We start from the raw sequence: 22065 nt of genomic DNA on the forward strand, positions 1-22065 counted from the left end.
GTAATCCAAAGATTCTGTGTCTTCCACCCTACTCAGTCCAGCCTAGTCAAGAAAGCCTAATGACAGTTTATTTGCATGTTTTATTATTTATTATTCATGCTTGGTTATCTCTTATACTTTAAAAAATTTTGTTCTTAAATATCCATTAACTTAAAAGTTTGCCGTGTGAAATGCCTTTGACTCTGTTTTTTGGTTTATTAAGTATTTTACTTATCAACCAGTTTTCCTTTTCTCCTCTCTGCCTGTTTCTTCCCTCTATCTCCTTGCTCCCTCACCCATACATTCCTCAGTGCATAAGCCCATATCTTGGAGTCAAAACGCATGACAGATCAAGTTTAGGTAGCCTGTTTTTATTCTTCATGGAATTGAGAATTTTGGAAGATTTGATCTATTGACATATCTATCATCCAAGTACTGTATGCTTCTGGAATTGATGAAAGTTTCTACATTCATGATACAAATACCAGTCATTGTGAAACCATAGTAGAAATTTTAATACTTATATAATTTTACACAGTTATAATTACTTTTTACAAAAGGAAAACCATACAGGATGGACAGCTGTTTGGGATCCTATTTCTTCATGAGTTCAGATAATTCAATTCATTTTTTACATTTTTAAATTTCATCTTATATTCCAAGCCCAGTTCTCCCTCCCATCATCTTGAATTCCAAACACAGTTCTTATCTTATTAGTATATCTGACTCTTAGTGTACTTGGGTGGAGTCTTGGGAATATGCTTTGGAGCATAAAGGGCATGATCATAAGGATGTCAGCCTTTTGTATCCTTTAACTGTCATTGGCTGGTATTAGAAAAGTAACTTCCTGAGCATTGTAAGACAAAAAGTTGAGCACAGTTGTCTAGAGAATGAGATCAAGTTTGAGTTCCAAGCTTTTAAAGGTAAATTTGGAGATCAGTTCCATCTGCCAGTATCTGAGTGGCCACCATAGTGCCTCATGCAGTGGACCTTGTGATTTGAAAATCTACTTTGTTACCCATATAAGCATTAGGTAATAAATGAGAAACTGACATTAATTGTTGTGCTATTAACCAAGAAAAATAACCAAATGAATCAGAAATGTTCCTGTGAACATTGTTCTATGTTTTATAATATTGCAGTATTCAAAGAAAATATTATCTTTAACAGAGAAAAATAGTAGAAAAGGTGCTACTTAGACTATTTGAAGGAAGGGAAGCATTTGAAATATGGGCAGGTCACATACATGATTACATTTTTTGATAAAGCTATCCTTAAGAATCCAAAACATTGAGTCTTGAATTTCAAAGGACAATTTATTAAGTACATAACTAGTAATGAAGTTATTTTTATGAAGTTGGTAGTATCATTAGAAAAACAAGCAATAATAGTAAAATAGTTACAACAATGCAAGGTGTGATATTCAAGAAAGAGCTATAGGCTACATATTTCACTATAGTGTGTTATAATAAATCAGAATTCATAACCCTTCGAGAAGAAGGCAGGGTATGTAAGAAAGCATGCAATTAAAAGACACTCTTAAATACTCCCAGGTTTAGACATGACAGCAGCCAATAAATTATTCTGTACTTTTTTCCTCAATAACTGATTTGAGTAATTTGAGATGTCATTTGTATGGCTTTGGCAGTATTTGTCCATTTCATTGAGTATTCACAAACACTTAGAGATGAATTTCTTTGACCAGCAAAGAATATTGTGATATGAAGATGTGGCTGGAAAGATGTGCCTGTAAGACAAAGATGAGTTAGCATAGTTATATTTGTAGAGTATACTTAGGCATATACCCAAGTGATCCACATCCATGCAGCAAAGACATGTACTCAACTATGTTCATAGCAGCATTATTTGCAATAGAAAGAAGCTGGAAGCAACCTAGATGCCCCTCAATTGAAGAATGGAGAAAGAAAATGTGGCACATTTACATAATGGGGGGGCAGTGAGTGGAGAGGGAACTAGGAGAAAGAGAAGGAGAAGAAGGGGAGGAAAGGAAAGCACATGGGACTAGGAAGATTGAGTCAGGGGAGGAATAGGAGAGAGAGAGAGAGAGAGAGAGAGACAGAGACAGAGACAGAGACAGAGACAGAGACAGAGAGAAGCCATAAAAGAGGGAGCCATTATAGGACTGATTGAAGAGAAAACTGAACCTAGAGAAATATTTGTCCAGAGACATACAATTCTGACACCAAGTAACAATTCAAGCAACAGTGGAAAGGCCACCATAAATGTCCTTCCTTGATAATGAGTTCAACAACTAACTTATCCACCATCATGGAGCCCTCATCTAATAGCTGATGGAAACAGAAGCAAACACCCTCAATTAAACACTGAGCTGAACTGGAATCCAGATGCAGAGAGGGAGGACAAGACCAGGCTGTGAAAACAGATAGAGACAGCATACTTGAAAAAAGGAGGAGCCCATTAGCAAGAAGGTCTGAGTAGTGTAAGGGACCTCAGATGTGGAACCAGGATGTATTCCTGGTGCACAAAAGGACTACGGGGGCACATCCCCCAATGAGGGATACTCCCTTAACATAGAGACAGGAAGTCTTAGTCTCTACTCCAAATGACTTGCCAGATTTAGATGACCCCTCCTGGATGGCATCACCCTACATGTGGAGTGGGGGGGGATGGAAGAAGGAGGTGGTCAAGGGGTGAGAAGGTGGCAGAAAGTGCAAGAAGGAGGGAGGAAGAGAGGGAGGGAGGTAGGGGGAACAGGGATTGATATATAAAATTAAAAAAATTGACTCAGATCCCCTGAATATGGGTCTCAGCTAGAAGGACTGAGCAGTCTAAGGGACCTCAGACAGTGGAACCAGGATATATTCCTGGTGCACAAAAGGACCTTGTAGACACATCCCCCATGGAGGGATACTGCCTTAATCTAGAGACAGGAGAGAAGTCCTATTCCCTACTTCAAATGACTTGACAGATTTACATGACCCCACCTGGATGGCATTGCCTTGCATGTAGAATTGGGTTGGGGAGATGGGAGGGGAGGTTGGTCAGGGTGCATGTGAGGGCGAAGAGAGGGTAAGAGGGAGGGAGGGAGAGGGAACTGGGATTGACATGGAAAATAAAAAAATTATAATAAATAAATAAATAAACAAATGAAAAAATAAATTAATATAAAAAAGGATTGAAGAAGACACTGTATATGTATACACACACACACACACACACACATATATATATATATATATATATATATATATATATATATATATACCAAAGACAGATTAAAGACAAAAAATACTAAAAGTATATATTTTCCTTATTATGCTTCCTTATTATTAAAAAGTACCATATGGAAAAACAAAAATCCCGAAATAGCTAAAACAAATTCTGTACAATAGAGGAACTTCTGGAGGCATTACAAATCCCTGAATTCAAGTTCTACTATAGAGCTATAGTAATGAAAAAAGCCTGGTATTGGCACAAAATACAGTCAGATAGAACAATGGACACAAGTTGCAGACCCTGATACTAACCCTCACACATATGAACACCTGAGTTATGACAAAGAAGCTAAAAATTTTACAAAGAAAAAAAAGAAAGCATCTCCAACAAATGTTGCTGGCATAACTGAATGTGGACATTTAGAAAATTCCAGATATATCCATATCTATCACCATGCAGAAAACTTAAGTCCAAATGAATCAAATACCTCAACATCACTGAACCCCTTAGAAGAGAAAATGGGAAGTTCCATTGAATGAGTTGACACAGGATACCACTTCCTGAACAAAACACCAATAGCACAGACACTAAGATCTTCAATCAATAAATGGGACCTGCTGAAACTGAGAAGCTTCTGTAAGGCAAAAAACAAGTCAATAAGACAAAAACAGCAGCCCCCAGAATGGGAAAAGACATTCACCAACCCAACATCTGACAAAGGGCTGATTTCTAAAATATGCAAAGAAATCAATAAGCTAATCACCCAAAGCAGCAAATAATTCAATTAAAAATTGTGGTGCAGAACTAAACAGAATTCTCAATAATCTAAAATGGCTGAAAGACACTTATGAAATTGTTCATCATCCTTAGTCATCAGAAAAATGCAAATCAAAACAACTCTGAGATACCATCTTACCCAAGCCAGAATGGCTAAAATGAAAAACACCAACAGTAGTTTATGCTAGAGAGGGTGTGGAGAAAGGAGAACACTCCTCCACTGCTGGTGAGATTACAACTTTTACATCCACTTTGGAAATCAGTATGGCAGCTCCTCTAGAAAATGGGAACCAGTCTACCTCAAGATCCAGCAGTTCCACTCTTAGGCATATACCCAATGGATGCACATTCCTATAACTAGGACATCTGTTCAACTATGTTCATAGCAGCATTATTTGTAATAGCCAGATTCCAGAAGCAACCTAGATGCCCTACACCTGAAGAATGGATATAGAAAATGTGGTGCATATACACTACTCAGCAGAAATAAAACAAAATAAAACAAAAACATTGGAATCTTGAAATTCACAGGCAAATGGATGAAACTAAAAGAAACCATGCTGAGGTAACCTTCTAAAGAAAGACAAACATGGATTTATGAATATTAGACATAGAGCAAAAGTTTATCAGACTATAATCCACACTTCCAGAGAAGCTAGGAAACAAGGACAATATACATGGTCCCCCTGTAAATATGAAAGAGACAAGAGGTCCTGTACAAATTGGAAGCATAGTGGAGGGAGAGAGGAGAATGAGGAGGGGAGAACACAAGGGGGAAGGAGAACATAAGGGACCAGAAATGTTGAGTTCAGGGATGAATAGAGGAGAGCCAGAAAAGAGCCGCATCAATAGAGGGAGCCATTATAGTTTTAAAGAGAAATCTTGCACTAGAGTATTGTACAGAAATCTAAAAGGATGACCCCAAATTGAAATATAAGCAATAGTGGAGATGTTACCGTAAATGCCCTTACCTTATAATGAGAATGATGACTACTTTAAATGCCATCCTAGAGCCTTTATCCAGTAGCTGGTGGAAAAAGAAACTGATATCTACAACTAAGCACTGAGCCAAACTTCTGGAATCCAGGTTCAGAGAGGGTGGAGTGAAGAACAAAGCATTTAAGACCATGCTGGGGAAAACAAAAACAAAAAAACCCAAAACAAATCAAAACAAAAAAACAGAAACAGGTGACCTGAGGAAGTGGGAATTCATCTCATGGATCCCAGTCTGACAGCTGGAGAACTTACATAGGACCAAACCAGGTCCTCTGAACATGGGTGTTAGCTAAGAGGACTAAGCAGTATATGGGGTTTCTGGCAATGGAACCAGGATTTAACCCTAGTACACGAGCAGACCTCTGAATCCCATTCCCATGGAGGGATACTAACTTAGCCTGAAGACATGGGGAAGGGCCTAGTCCCTACCTCAAATGATTTGACAATTTTTGATGATCCCTCATGGAAGGACTCATAATCCCTGGGGAGTGGATGGGGGATGGGGTAAAAAGGTCTGTGGGGGGCATGGGAGAATGGAAGGGAGAGCAAAGTGGGATTGATATGTAAAATAAGATTGTTTATAATTTAAATAAAATGTATTAATAAAAAATGTACAAGATGTTCACTGTAATATACTTATAATCATTGGAAATATATATTCCTGCATTCATGTAGATTATCCTCTTAAATAATATACCATAAAAAACAAGCTTCTGTTTACACATGTACACAGTCCTCATGTAAATGATTTGGATGGAATGGATTGATGCAAATATGTCACCCCAACAATAATAGAAGGAAGATTCTTAGAAAAAATGGACTGTTAAAATTCTATCACAAAGAACAAATCCTGGGAAATTTCACAATAAGAAATAAAGGACATTCTTAAAGGGTCCCAAGTTAAGAAGTGAAATTGAAAGAAAGCCAAGCAGCAGAGTAAACAATTTATGAACTGTCACAAAATGAGCTTTTGATAAAGAAGTGTACCAGTTCTTTATTGCCTAGAGGACTCTGCAGGTAACCATGATTTATTTATTTATTGTTTACTATTGTTTTAGGGGAGAGAAGTTCATGCAAGTCTTTAATGCTATAGAAATAGAGGTAAAAAATAGAACAATAGTGGAAGTGAAGAAGGTTCATGCCCTGGGGCCAGAATCAGATATCATGGTGGGACCACTGATTCCTATTAAGTGAGGGCAAGATATGGTTATTCAGAAACATTAGACATGAGGTGTCTATCCCTTTGATAATGTGCATATCTTCTCAGATTAGAAGTTTTACTTTGATAACATCTGTTCCACTCAGAAACAGATTTCTAGGTTCTTTCTTCAGTTTGTGAATTACTACATATTGGCCACTCAGTATATAGTAGGCATTATTCTTGAAATTTGTAATAATAATAATTAAAAAAAAAAAAGCAGAAAACTTCCCTGGAAGTGCTAACAACCATGCATTGCAAAGAGGGCTATAAGGATACAGAAAAAAAAATAATAAGAAGAAATATCTTGTAAAGCAAATACCAGGTGTGTAACAGTGTGGAAAATAGTGAAAGTATAATCAGAAGTATTTAACAGTAGAGGAGATTGGCGTATAACAACATTTTTAGGACACCAAGTAGGCCTTTATAGGGGTAATACCTGAGTACAGGATGGGTGATACTGGCTCTCAGTCACAAGGAAAAAAAAAAGTAAGTTACCTTAGCTTCACAAAAGCTTTTGGGAAATGTTTCACAAATGCAATTGCTGTTATGCTTAAGATGGAGGAGGGATTCAGAAATGAGGATAAAACAGCAGACTATAAAAGTCATTTGGAAAGTGAAAACTCAAAAGAAACCTAAGCACAGGAACCTAAATTTCAGCGACATCATAGCTAAATAGAAATGTTTCAAAAGGATTAATTTTATATGGTGTTAGGCATAGTACATGCTTGACAGAAGTAATACCTGGGGCAGGAAAACTATAAACCTACTTGTATGGGCTTAATGTAAATCTGATCAAGCTGTGGAAGATTTGACTTCCAATTTCTCTTATTTGCAAATGGATGTAATAATTAACTTCACATATGATTCCAAATAATTATGTAAATTATGCATTAAGGCAGAATGAATTTCTATGACTATGTTAAAGGTAATAAATAAATTAGGACCTAAAATCTCTTTATGTTCTTATGTTTAAAACTACAAAAATCATTGTTATTTAATATGTAACTAACTGGATTATTAGATGCCATATTTACTCTTCTGTTTGTATGAAGAGAAATCATAACCCTAGCAACTTTTTAAAGAGGGCATTTAATTGGGGGCTTGCTTAGAGTTTCAGATAGTTAGTTCATGGACATCATAATGGAAAGCATGGTAGCAGGAAGGCAAGCAGAGCACAAAACCAGTAGGTGAAAGTTTATATCTGATCCATAGCGGGAGTGAGTGTTATCTCTAACTCCTCTCACAGAATGCTTTCCAACCACAGTTTCCCCTACCTCCACTTCTCCTACCCCCACTCTTCCCAAGATCCAATACTCCCTTGTCCCCATTTCATCTTCAGAAATGAGTAGGCCTCTAAGAGACAACAGCCAAGAGGACTAAAAATTTACAGTAAGACAAAAACTTTCAGATCTAGGTTGAAAAAGTAACCCAACAAGAGGATAACAGTCTCAAGGGAAGACAAATGTGTCAGAGACAGATTCACTCCCACTGTTAGGTGACTCACTAAAACAACAATCTAACAGCACATTAGACATGTGCAAAGGACAGAACTATGCAGACTCCTTGCTTGCTGTTTCAGTATCTGTGACCCAATGTGAGCCTTAATTACTTGATTCAGTGGGCCATGTTCTCCTGATGACCTCTGCCTATCTGACTCTTATCATCTTTTCTCTCACTTCTTCCATGGTTCCTTGAATTCCAAGTGAGAAGAATCAGTGGAGAACAATAGTTTAGAGTCCCTCCACATAATGTTTGACTGTGGTTTTCTCTATGTGCTCCCATCTGCTGCCAGAGGAAGCCTCCCTAATAATGACCTGACACAAATCTGTATATCACAATAAACTTTGCCTCCCTAAAAAAAAATGCCAGTTTAGACAGTGTGGAACTGAACATGAAACTTCCCCTAAGATTCAAGTGAACTAGGTTTCCACATGGTTTCCTAAATACCTTCCAATTCTGCCTCTTTCTCCCAATACCTCTAACTACATCCTCTAATCTGATCCCTCGTTCTTTCCTCCCTGACTTACCCCAGTGCACCTGTAGAGTCTACTCTATTTCCCCCTTCTAGGGAGATCCATGCTTCTCCACTAAAGCCTGATATTTACCTAACCTCTCTGGGTCCTTGGGTTGTAGGTAATTCTCATTTACTTAATGGCTCATATCCACTTGTAAATGTATACATACCGTATTTGTTATTCTGTCTCTGTGTTACCTTAATTGGGATGGTTTTTTTTTAAGTCACATCCATTTGACTGCAAATTTCACACTTTAATTTTTTAACAGCTAAGTAATTCTTCATTATGTAAACTTACAATACTTTATCCATTATTCTATTGAGGGACATCTAGATTGTTTCCAATTTCTGCCTATCATAATGAAGCTGCTATGAACATAGTTGAACTCATGCCTTGTGGTTCAATGGAGAACACTTTGGATAGGTCTTTTTTTCCTTCAAATATCATCTTTCCTTTATTCCCCTTTCTTGAAATATGAAGTATGAATTACATATTCCACTCTCATTCAACTAGTAGATATTTCAATCTAATATGAAGGATGACATTTGTATGAGACCTACTGCTGAGGAATGTCTGGTTAGCCATGTCAGAGCTGCTCACTTATAAGACTTACTGGTCAGGTCTTTGTTGTTCAGACTTTGGTCAAGCTTTGAGAATCTGGTAAGTAGCATAGTGATATGAGATATGCATTCAGTTGTGAAAGTAATAGCTTGGTGATTTGCCTTAATGATCAGAAGTGATCTCTCAGTGAAGAAATGGAAGAATCAAGTTTTTGTGTGTTACATGTTTCATGATCATGTCTTATCCTTGGTGACCAGTATGCAAAACTTACAGGTTGTAGCACTTGACCCTTAGAGTACATTTGAGGGCAGGTGGCCTCATGGCCTTTGCCTACCTCTCACTGAACATTCTGGTTGTTTGAACTAAGTAAGAGTATAGTTATTGTTTTCTCTTTTGGTTCTTTTTGGGGGCCCACCACCCATTGCCCAAATAAGTCAAACATAGAGGCTTAGTCTTACTTATGAATGCCTGGACTTAGCTTGAATTATTTCTAACTAGCTTTTCTTAACTAAAATTATCCTATCTGTGTGTTTTCCTTTTCTTACCCCTGTAATCTTACTTTTACACTTACTCCGTGGCTGACTATGTGGCTGGAAGGCTGGCCCCTAGTGTCTTCCTTTCCTCCTTTTCTTGCACCTCCTTTTCTCTCAGATTTCTTCTCTTTATTCTCTGTGCCTGCCAGCCCTGCCTATTTTACCTCCTGCCTTACTATTGGTCACTCAGCTCTTTATTACATCATCAGGTATTTTAGACAAAGTAACACAGCTTCACAGAGTTAAACAAATGCAACATAAAAGAATGCAGTGCATCTTTGCATTATTAACCAAATGTTCCACAGCATAAACAAATGTAATACATCCTAAAATAATATTCTACAACACAACAGCATGTTTTATTTGTCTTGACCAAACCTTCCCACAAATGTTATGAGCATTTTTCCTCTAGCCTGGTCCCACAGCCACATCAGCCCCAAATAACACATAAAAGACTGCATATTAATTATAATACTGTTAGATATTACTAGCATTTCTTATTGGCTAGCTCTTTCTTAACTATTAATACATTTTTCTATTAATTTAAGAGTTTCCACATGGTTTTGTCTTACCAGAGAGAAGGTTCAGACCTCTTCTCTCATGTCCTACATCTTGACTCCTCTTTAGACTCTCCTAGAATCCTCCTGTTTCCTAGTTCCATCTATCTTGCCTTCCTATTGGCCAACAGTGCTTTATTCATTAACCAATAAGAGAAACATATTTACAGAATGACCTGTCTCATCAGTTGTGTTCAAGTTTCTAAAAGCCACAAGACTTCTTTTAGGTATAGAGAAATAATTATTTTGAGCTTGCTTGTCAATAATTGCTTGTTGAAGAAATATCTTTGGTCAGGAAAGAAGGCTATTAGAGAAACAGACTCATTATCTGGTCAGCTACCATTATTATAGAAATAGATTGTGCATAACCCTTTGGTTTACAATGGAACTGTATTGTAAATGATAGAGCCCTCTATTTGTTCATGTACACCTTTCAAAGTTATCCTTACAACAGGCAAGCACAAAGTCATTTATCTGGACAGTTTAGAGGGAAAAATGTAACCCATCGTAATTATCTGGTGTCAGTGGAAGATTTCAAAAGTCAACTGATGGACAACCGAAAGTCAAGATGGTGAGGCCAGGACCAGCCACTCTGAGAAGACAACTGTGGTGGTTCTTGCTATTACAAATAATGCTGCTATGAGCATAGTTGAACAAATGTCTTTGTTGCATGGCTGTGAAACTTTTGGGTATATGCCTAAGAGTGCAATTGCTTGGTTCTGTTGTAGACTGGTACCTATGTTCTGAGGAACCAACATACTGGTCTCCAAATGGGCTGTAAAAGTTTGCACTCCCTTGGATGAAGCCTACTTGGTCATGGTGGATGATTTCTCTGATGTGTTCTTGGATTCTACTTCCTAGTATTTAATTGAGTATGTTTGTGTCAAGGTTCATGAGGGATATTGGTCTGCATTTCCCTTTCTTAGTTGGGTCTTTGTATGGCTTGGATCCAAAGGTAATTGTAACCTCATAAAAAAGTGTTTGGTAATGAACCTTCTGCTTGTATTGTGTGGAACAATTTGAGGAGTATTGGTGTTAGCTCATCCTTGAATTTCTGGTAGAATTCTCTAATGAAGCCATCTGGTCATGGGCTTTTTTTGGGGGGTGGGAGGCTTTTGATAACTGCTTCTACTTCATTATGGGTTATAGGTCTATTTAAGTGCTTATATGTTTTTTTATTTAATTTTGATAAGTGATACCTATCCAGAAATTTGACCACTTACATTAAAGTTTTGAATATTTTGGATTGCAGTTTTTCAAAGTATGACCTGATGATTCTCTGGATTTCCTCAATGCCCATTGTTATGTCCAAATTTTCATTTCTGATTTTGTGGACTTGCAAGTTCTGTCTCTGCTTTTTGTTAGTTTGGATAAAGGTTTATCTATCTTGTTGATTTTCTCAAAGAACCAACTCTTTGTTACATTGATTCTTTGTGCTGTTTTTCTAGTTTCTACTTTATTGATTTTATCCCTCAGATTAATTATTTCCTGCTGTCTACTCCTCCATGGTGAATTTGTTTATTCTTGTTCTAGGGTTTTCAGTTGGATTGTTATTTCTCTAACGTTAATTCTCTAATGTTAATTCTCTAACCCTCCACGTTCTTCATATGCCACTTAGTGCTATGAATTTTCCTTTCAGCACTGCTTTCAAAGTCTATTATAAGTTTGGGTATTTTATATCTTCATTCTCATTCAATTCTGGGAAATCTTTAATTTCCTTTTTTATTTCTTCCATGACCCAGGAATGGTGCAAGTGCACAATGTTCATTTTCCATGTGTTTGTAGGGTTTCTGCAATTTGTGTTGTTGAATTCCAAGTTTAAAGCATGGTGGTCAGATAAGACACAGGAGACTATTCCATTTTTTTTTTTTTTTTAGTATCTGTTGAGGTTTGTTACATTGCCTAGTATGTGGTTGATTTTAGAGAAGTTTCCATGTGGAATTGAGAAGGTATATTCTCTTGTGTTTGAATGGAATATCCTATAGATATTTGTTAAACCCATTTGAGACACAACTTCTGTTTGTTCTTTTGTTTCTTTCTTAAGTTTCTGTCTGATGGTCCTGTCTAAAGGTGAGAATAAGGTGTTGAAGTCTTCCACAATGAGAATGCAAAGGTTTTATGTAATCTTTGCATTTTAAGTTTTTTTTTAAACGAATGTGCTTTGTATTTGGTGTACACATGTTAAGAACTGAGACTTTGTACTGATGGAATTCTCCTGTTATGAATAGGAATTGACCTTCTTCATCTCCTTTCATTGATTTTGTTTTGAAGTCTAACTTGTTAGATATTAGGATAATTACAACTGCTTGCTTCTTGGGTCCATTTGATTGGAAGATCTTTGCCCAGCCTTTACCCTGAGGTGGTGTCTGTCTTTTAAGCTTATATGTGTCTTGTATGAAGCAGAAGGATGGATTCTGTCTTCCAATCTATTCTGTTAGCCTGTGTCTTTTTATAGGTGAGTTAACGCCATTAATGTTGAGGGAAAATAAGGACCATTGATTTTTAATTCTTGTTTGTTTTAGATTTGTTTTTGTCGGTGGTATTGTGAGTAAGATTTGTCCCACTTTTTCTTTCATGTTCTGGTAAAGTGGGATTATATTTTGCCTATGTTTTGTGAGTGTAGTTAACTTCCTTGGGTTGGAATTATCCTTCCTTAACTTTATGTAGTGCTGGATTTCTAGATATGATTTGTGAAAATTCGGCTTTGTCTTTGAATATCTTGTTTTCTCTGTCTATAGTTATTGAGAGTTTTTCTGGATATCGTAGCCTGGGCTGGTATCCATGGACTCTTAGTAGTTGTAGAACATTGATCCAGGACCTTCTGGACTTCAGAGATTCCATGGAGGTGTTATTTTGATAGATCTGAGTTAAATGTTACCTGGACTTTTTCCTTCTCTGCTCTTAATATTCTTTCTTTATTCTGTATGTTAGTTATATTGATTATTATGTGGCAAGGGGATTATTTATTTATTTGTTTGTTTGTTTATTTATTTATTTGTACAGTCTATTTGGTTTAGGTAGGCTTCTTGTACTTTTAAAGGCTTGTATTTCTTCAGATTGGGAAAGTTCTCTTCAATGATTTTGTTGAATATGTTTTCTGAACATTTAAGCTGGGCGTCTATGCCTTCTTCCATGCCTATTCTTAGGTTTCGTCTTTTCAATGTGTCCCACATTTCCTAGTTATTTCATGTTAAGGATTTGTTGGATTTAAGATTTTCTTTGGTCCATGAATCTATTTCCTCTAGTTTTCTTCAGCACATGAGATTCTCTCGTTGAACTTTTATATTCTGTTGTTTTTGCTTGCATCTCTAGTACCTGATTGTTTGCCAAGTTTTTCTATTTCCAGCATTCCCTCAGTGTTATCCTTTTTGTCTCTTTCAGTTTTCAGGTTTTGAACTGTTTCAATTGTTTCCTTCATCTGTTTGATTGTTTCTTCTTGGCTTTCCTTACTTTTTTAAAAAGGCATGTTCACTTCTTGCATTTTTTCCTTGGTCTTTTCACTATTTTTTTCAACTTTTTGTTTGTTTTTTCTTCCATTTCTTAAGGGATTTTCTCACATCATGTTTGAGGGAGGGCCTCTATCATTATTATGAAGTGATTTTTTTTAAGTCATTCTCTTCTGCTTCATCTGCTGTGGTTTGTTCAGGTATAGTTAATGTAGAGTTCCTAGGTTCATACCGGTCTTTTTATTGTTGGATGTTTCTTTGTATTGTCCTGTTCCCATTGCTTCTTCCAGTGGGTGTGGTAGTCTCTCTCGCTCTGTCTCTCTCGGTATCTCTCTGTCTCTGTCTCTCTCTCTCTCTCCCCTGCTCTCCTGGTGGGTGCAGGTGGGTCTCCAAGCTTTCTTGGAGGTCTCTTAAGCAGAGGCCACATCAGGGCCAATGATGTGGGGAAGGCAGGCTCAGGATGGCCTCAATCACTCAGACTGAGGGCGGGTGATGGGGCCTAAACATTAGGTGAGTGCAGCCTCAAGGTGGTCCCAAGTAGATAGGGCATCCAGTATGCTCAGAGCTGACCCAGGAAGTTCCCAGGAGGTGGAGGGGGTGTTGGACCTGTGCTCTGGCCCAAGCTACCCAGAGCACTGGGCCAGCAGGGCCAGGCTCTTTTTTCTTTTTTTGATTTTTTCCCCACTATGTAGGCTGCCTTTTTGTCCAACTGAGAGTGATCTTTGCCTTACAGAAACATCTCAGTTTCATGAGTTTCAAGTAATTAATTGTTAATCTTAATGATTGCACTGTTGGTGTTCCTGTGCCAGTGCATTTAAGGCTGATCACCACTTTCTCTTCTATCAGGTTCAGTGTGTCTGGTTTAATATTGAGGTTTATAAACGACCTAGACTTAAATTTTGTTTTGATGATAAATATGGATATTTACATCCTTCTTCATGCCCACATCCAGCACCATTTTTTAAAGACGCTTTCTTTTTCCAGTGTGTTTTTCTGGCTTCTTTATAAAAAAAAAAAAAAAAAAAAAAAAAAAAAACTAAAGATACATAGGTTTGTGAGTTTTTATCTGGGTATTTAGTTAGATTCCTTTGATCAATCGGTATGTCTGTTTTTATACCAGTACCATGACGTTTATTTTAATATAGTTCTATAGTAATACTTGAAATTCATTTTCTGTTCAGGATTATTTTAGCTATCGGTGTTTTGTTTTGTTTTTTTTTTTTTTTTTCGTTTTTCTTCCTCTTTCTGTATTAATCTGAGAATTGTCCTTTCAAGAAATGATAAAAGTTGTGTTGGAATGTTGATGGGAATTGACTGGAATAGGTTTTTGTAGTACAGTTGTTTTCAACTATGTTTATCCTTATACTCCATAAACATTGGAGAACCTTCCATTCTATGATTTCTTTTTTATTCTTCAAAAATTTGAAGGTTTTGATATAAAAGTCTTTTATTTGCCTGTTTATATTTGCCCCAATATATTTTATATCATTCAAGGCTATTATGGATGGTATTGTTTCCCTGATTTCTTTCAACTGGCTTTTCAATCAAGAGTATAAAAGCCAGAAGGGATTGGACAGATTACTGCAAGTTCTATGAGCAACAGTTATCTATCATTTTTATATAGGGTGGCTACTGACTTTATCTTTTTTAGTTAGTTTTTCATTCACACACTTTGCTATAAGTTTTATCAGCTATAGGAATTCCCTAGTAGAACTTTAACAATAACTTGTATATACTATCTTCTATAACTAAACATACATTGACATCTTCCTTTAAAATTTGTATCTCATTTATCTGTTTCAGTTATTTTATTCCTCTAAATAAAACTTCAAGTACTATATTGAGTAAATTTGGAAAGAGTGAATTATCTTGTCTTATTCATTATTTTAGTGCAATTGCTTTAAATTTCTTTCCATTTAATTTGATATCAGCTATAGGCTTACTGTAAATTGCCTTTCATATGTTTACACAATTCTCTGTATTCATAATCTCTCCAGTAATGTATCATTAAGGGATGTTGCCTTTTGTCAATTTTTTTTGTTCATCTAGTGATATGACCATATTGTTTATTTTCTCTCACTTTGTTCTATTATTGGCTACATTGACAGATTTTCATATGTTGAACCACCTCTTTAATTTCTATGATGAAGCTTACTTGATAATTGTGGATGCTAGTTTCTATATGGTCTTTATTTGGAGCTCAAGTATTTTATTGAGTATATTTGCACCTATGATTATAAGGAAGATTGATCTGCAATACTTTTTTTTTTTTTTGAGTATGTGATTTGGACATCAAGACACCTGTGACCTCATAAAATGAATTTGGAAATGTTCATTTTATTTGTTTTGTGAAATAATTTAAGGAGTATTGGCAATAGTGCTTGAACAGCTGATGGAATTATGCACTAAACCAGTCTGTTCCTGGGCTAGTTTCTGTTTGGGAGACTTTTAATGATTGCTTTTATTTCCTTATGGGTTATAGGTCTATTTAAATTGTTTATCAGATGTTGATATAACTTTGGAAGTGGTATCCAAAGATTTTCTAATTTGGAGGAGTATAGGTTTTTAAAATATGTCCCTATTATTCTCTGGATTATCTTGTTGTCTGTTCACATGTCTCCATTTTTTTCCTGATTTATTAATTTGGATCTTCTCTCTGTGTCTTTAAGATGATTTAGATAAGTGTTAGCCATTCTCCTTGGTATTCAGAGGACTTCCTCTTTGTTTGATTGATTCTTTGTTCTCCCTTTGTGTCTGTTTTATTGATTTAAGCTCTCAATTTGATAATTGGTCATCTTCTGTTCTTTGGCATGCTTACTTTTTGTTTTGTAGCATTCAGATATGCTGTTTTTTGTGTGAGATGTGTTTTTGATATAAGTACTTAGTGGTATGACCATTCCTCTTAGCATCACTTTTCTAAGATTTATTTTAATGTAGTTACTTAGTGGCAAGACCCTGACACTTTAAATGTGTCCCATAAGTCTGGCTGTGTTGTTTCTTTCTTTATTTCTGATGTTACTCAATTTCATCTAATAGCAAGTGGCTTAGTTTCCAAGAGTTTGTACATTTTCTGTCACTTTTATATTTTTGTTTGTATTGTTTTATTGTTGTTATGTTGATGTTTAGCATAAATCCATGGTGTTTTGATGGTATAGTATGGGTTAATTTGCTATTCTTGTATCTGCTGAGATTTGTTTTGTATCCAAGTATGTTTTCATGTTGGAGAAAGTTCCATGACATTTTTGGGAAAAGGTATAATTTTTTGAATTTTGGTTAAGTGCTTTGTATATATATGTTAGGTTTGTGTGCCTTATAAGGTCAGTTAGTTTCAGAATTTTCAGTTTAGGTTTCTGGAAAACTTATCATGTGACAGCGGGGTATTGAAGTCTGACAATATCAATCTGACAGTCAATCTCTGATTTAACTTGTAGTTCTATTTCTTTTATAAACTAGTATGTCCTTGTGTTTGCAGCATAAATATTACAAATTAAAATATCATCCTAGTCGATTTTTCCTTTGATGAATATATAGTGTCCTCAAGTTACTTTGGATTAATTTTAGCTTGAAGTCATAAATGGCTTGAATATATTATAGTGGGTCTACTAGGTTGCTCCAAATTTCCATTTGCTTGGAATATCTTTGTACAACACTTTACCCTTATGTAATATTTATAATTGACGTTGAAATGTGTTTCATGGATGAAACAGGTCATGTCCTGTTTTCATATCCATTTTCTTAATCCATATATATTTTTAAATTGAGAAATTGAGGTCACTGTTATGGAGAGATATCAATGAACAATGATTATTAAATCTTGTTATGTTGTTGTTGGTGGTGATTCTCTCTCTCTCTTTCTCTCTCTCTCTCTCTCTCTCTCTCTCTCTCTCTCTCTCTCTCTCTCTCTCTGTGTGTGTGTGTGTGTGTGTTTCCCTTCTGTGAGATTTGCTAATGTTCAATTGTTTATTTCTAGTAACTTCATATGTGTATTTAATCTCCTTGGTTTGTATTTTTTTTCTTCTGGCCATTTTTCATTGTACTACTTTTGTAGATAAACATTGCTTAAATTTGACTTTATAATGGAATACCTTATTGTTTCTTTTTTTATTTTTTCTGGTAGCAAGTTTGCTGTTGTAGAAATCAAGGCTGGAAACTCTTGTCTCTTAGAGCTTTCAGTCTAGGCTCTTCGGGCTTTTAGTTTCTGCAGTTGTGCAGTCAGTTGTAATTCTAATATATCTGCCCTCATATGTTACTTGGTTGTTTTCCTTAACAACTTTTAATATTTTTCCTTTTGCTCTGTATGTTTAGTGTTGTGATTATTATGTGTCTAGGAGAATTTCTTTTTTGGTCTAAACTATTTGATGTACTGTATACTTCTTTAACCTTTATCAGCATTTCTTTATTTTAGGAAATATTTTCTTCTATGATTTTGTTGAAAGTATTTTCTGGGCCTTGAACTGGCAATCTGCTGGTATTCTAGTATTTGTAGGTTTGGTTATTTTATGGTATCCCCAATATCCTGAATGTTTTGTGTCAGGATATTTTTATATTTAACACTTTCTTTGATGGATATATCCATTTATATATTATATTTTTCAATGGCTGTGATTCTCTCTTTTATATCTCATATTTTCTTGATTAGAATTGTCTCTGTAGTTACTGTTCTCATTTCTTAATTTTTCCTTTCCAGCATTCTCTCAGTTTATCTTTTCTTTATTGCTTCCATTTCCATCTTCAAGTTTATAACAGTATTATTTGTTTTCTTTAACTGTTGATTGATTTTTATCTTGGCTTTCTTTGAAGAATTTATTTATTTACACCAATTATTTGTTATTGTTTTTATGCCTTTCTTTGAGTGATTTATTCCATTCCTCTAGTTTGTGTTTCCCTTGATTTTTTAAAGTGATTTATTCATTTCCTCTTAACAACCTCTATCATTTTCATATAGTTTGTTTGAAGGTCTTTTTATTGTGCTTCAGCTGTGTTTGAATAATCAGGATCTGCTGTGGTAGGATACCACGGATCTCGTGGAAACATATTTCTGTGGCTGTTATTGATTCTATTCTTACACTGGCATCTAGGCATCTGTATTTTTGGAAATTTTACTCCTAAATGTTTATTTACTTCTGGGTTTGGCTAACTTTGGTGGCAGTTTTGTCCCTTTGTACCTGTTTCCTCTTTATTTTTTTCAGATTGTATTGTCTGAGTCTTGCTTGTTTTATTGTTTCATTGGCTTATACATTCAAGGAAGAATGTTTGCTCTTTATGACAGCTGGTCTTCTTGACAGGGTGGTCTGTGATTGAGTAGGTGGTATCTGTTGGAGTTTGGGGACTGAGACATAGAAATAAGCTGAAAAGAAAAGTGCAGGGGGGTCCATAGGAGATGTGGGCAGGATAAGGGAGAAGGTGCAGCTAGTGTTGTTTTGTAGTGCTAGCAGAAAACATGAAAATTGAGTCCAGGGTAAAGAGAGAGAATGGAGCTCTGGGGACAGCTTTTATTATCTGCAGGGAAGGGTAGCCTGATGTTGAGCAGGGAGTTCCACAGAAGTTAAGGGCTGGGACACAATGATAATGTGGTAAGGGATGGGCATGAAGGTGATTGTCAGATCCACAAGAGTCTTACACCATGGGATAGAAAAGCTCCATCTGGTATTCTAGTGCAGAGCAGTGAGCAACTATGATATTGTGTTTGTCTCTGGGGCAACAGAGAGTGCAGAAGTACCGAGGTCAGAATAATTGGTCTTCAGGCAGGCGTTGCCTATGATTGAGCCTAAATTAACTTTCACAAATAGCACCTTAATAGAAACTGATAATAAATCACCATGAACCATTGTTCTGTATTCCTGCTTATTTATATATTTCACATGTTTGCATACTTTACCTATACAAATACATTCATTAGGATTCTTTGCATCCAAGTATATAATTCTTATGTATCCCTAATATTTCAGACTTTGTAAAAATTTTCTTGAAATATATATATATATATATATATATATATATATATATATATATTTGCTCTAACTTCGATATCTGATATCATATTAAAATGAGTAACTATCATAAATTCTGTTTCCATGTTCTGTATGTTGTCATGTTATAGAAATGTAGCATTTTCTATCATCCATCAACAGCTAATATGTGATTCACATATAGCATATTTGGTTGTGGCATATACTATAAAGATTACAGATAGTACCAACTAGATGAGCATTTGCAATGGTTTTGAAGTTGTACCTGTGCATTATACAATTCCTGTAATTATTTTGGTTAGAAGTCTACCATCTAATAAAATAGGACACAACCACAACTTCCATTGCAAAATTGCCTTAATCATCAAAGCATGTCATTTTTCTTAGGTTTATAGCATTTACTCCCATGACTCTTGGAACTCCATTAGCTATAGCTTTAATGATCCAATGTACTATTAACTCTTTAATTAATGTTCCATGTGTCCAATATTATAAATGACTCAAAAACATTATTGCTATTCTTTATAGCCCTGGTGATATATTAAAGTGCTTAAATTAGCAAGCACTTAAGAGTTATTATGTGTTCAATGAACAAATGGACACCTAGAATTTTAAGGTTTTAATCAATTGAAAGTCATCTAAGTCTTTATAAACTAACATTGCATCTCACTTATTTTTAATCTAGTACCATAGTCAACAAAAGAAGTGTGACAATTTTTATATTTAGGTCAGTGAGTGGAGACTGACAAGCATTTGTCTATATTGAAGCCTTCCTCCTTTTTTTTTTTTTTTTTTTTTTTTTTTTTTTTTGCAAAATGTTTATATATAATTACATGATAGCAGAAAGACATTTTTGAATTCTCTAATGGTAGGGGATTTTGTAAAGTGTTGCAAGGTTGATTTGTGTACCATGTCCTTTTATGAATACAAGCTGGGTTGTCTCTCCCCCAAAATAAGGCAGTTGAGAAAACAATAAACAATGGTATAATGGCTCTTGGAACTCTTACAATTGCTTCATTCATCTAGCAAAGATTTTGTAGTGAGCAATAAAAATTCTCAATTTGTATATTTTGAATATAGTTTTAGAATATTCTTGCTTCTCATTGATACATTCAGTGAATAGGGAAAGTATTAATGTAACTTGGAATCTAATTAATTAACTATTTATTAAAATATAAGAATCTGAAGTACAGAAGAACATATTTGCTAGTATATATGACTGTCTTTCACTGAACCTGGAACATGCTGCTTCAATTAGAGTGACAGATTACACAAATTACATAAATTACAAAAATACATAAATGGTGATTCCAACTGTTCATCTAATAGATATTATCTCTGCCCTCTGAAATATATTCCATACCTAAACACACTGCATGTCAATCATATGTTTAACCAAAAACAGATAATAAAAAGTAACATCTATAATACCACCACACAAAGAAAAAGATTATAGGAGTAGATACAAAGAGAGCTTATAATAGTTACTCCTTTTAATGTGATGTTTAAATTTGGTGTTATAATACATATTTATGAACATCAAGAAAATAGAGATAAAATTGTTCCAAAAAGTCTAAAATGTTTGGAATACATAAGCAGTGAAAATATTTCTCTGCTAAGGCATTTCAGTGGATTTTTTTGTATAAGCACATATCTCCCACATGTAAAGAGTACATACAGAGTGAAGTACAAAGCAGTGGTTTGTGGTATTTCATTTTCTAATAGTGTGATATTTATGTAAGTGAAATTATCTGTTATTTAAGGCTCTTTGAAAATTTCAGAGTTAGGAGATTTTAAAATTCATAAAATATAATTAAAATATAATGGCAGTCTAGGCATTATGGACAATACTATGCCTCAGACAACAGTTTTGATAATCTGCTGTTCTGAATTACAGCCTATTGTTCTGAGGTCTGTATTATTTATGATCTTTGCAAACTGTGATAGTGTTCTATCTGATGGACATAATACAGGCAATACAAGTAGACATACTAATGAAGAAAAGTAAAATATGAGGCGCTGCAACCACAGACGTAAACCTCCAGAAAATAAGGAATACTGAGGTTAAAGGGCTAGTTTTACTTTTGGAAGAACTCCCAATAAATTTTCCAATAAAAAGTGATCAGCCATCAGGAAAGTTACAGACAAATGTATAGATCTAGAAAAACATCATCCTGAGTGAGTTAACCCAGATCCAGAAGACAAACACAGTATGTATTCACTCATAAGTGGTTACTAGATATAAAGAAAAGGATAACCAGTCTATAGTCCTCTGCCCCAGAGAAGCTAGGTAGCAAAGAGGACCCTAAGAGGGACACATGGATCACCCTTGAAAAGGAAATAGATGAGATCTCTTGGATAAACTTAGATAGTAGGATTAAATGACAGAGGAAGGGTGATAGGAACATTATGGAATGGAATGGTTGAGTTGAGGGGAAGGACAGAGTAGTGGAACATTGAAAGAGATACCTTGATTAAATGAGCCATTATAGAGTTAGGGAGAAACCAGACACTAGGGAAATTCCCAGGAATCCATAAGGATGACCCTAGCTAAGATTCCTAGCAATTATGGAGAGGGTGCCTAAACTAGCCTTCCCCTGAATTCAGATTGGAGACCACCCTGTCATCATAGAACCATCATCCAGTAACTGATGGAAGCAGATGCAGAGATCCATAGCCAACACCAAACCAAGCTTCACAAGTTCAGTTGAAAAGAGGGAGGAGGGATTATATGTGTGATGATTATTAGAGAGCAACCCACAGACAGTGAACCTGAGGTAGTGGCAGCTCAAGGACCCTAGACTGACAGCTGGGGACATATATGGGGCTGAAC

The 22065-nt window shown here is 35.5% G+C and overlaps 1 protein-coding gene across 1 annotated transcript in view; it reads left to right on the forward strand.

The window, feature by feature from the left end:
* Positions 1-22065, forward strand: part of LOC127221902 (low-density lipoprotein receptor-related protein 1B) — a 249227-nt gene that overhangs the window by 164509 nt on the left and 62653 nt on the right. The gene's annotated exons all lie outside the window — the stretch shown is intronic.

The sequence above is a fragment of the Phodopus roborovskii genome, unplaced genomic scaffold (genome assembly GCF_943737965.1).
Source record: "Phodopus roborovskii unplaced genomic scaffold, PHOROB, whole genome shotgun sequence".
NCBI lineage: Eukaryota > Metazoa > Chordata > Mammalia > Rodentia > Cricetidae > Phodopus > Phodopus roborovskii.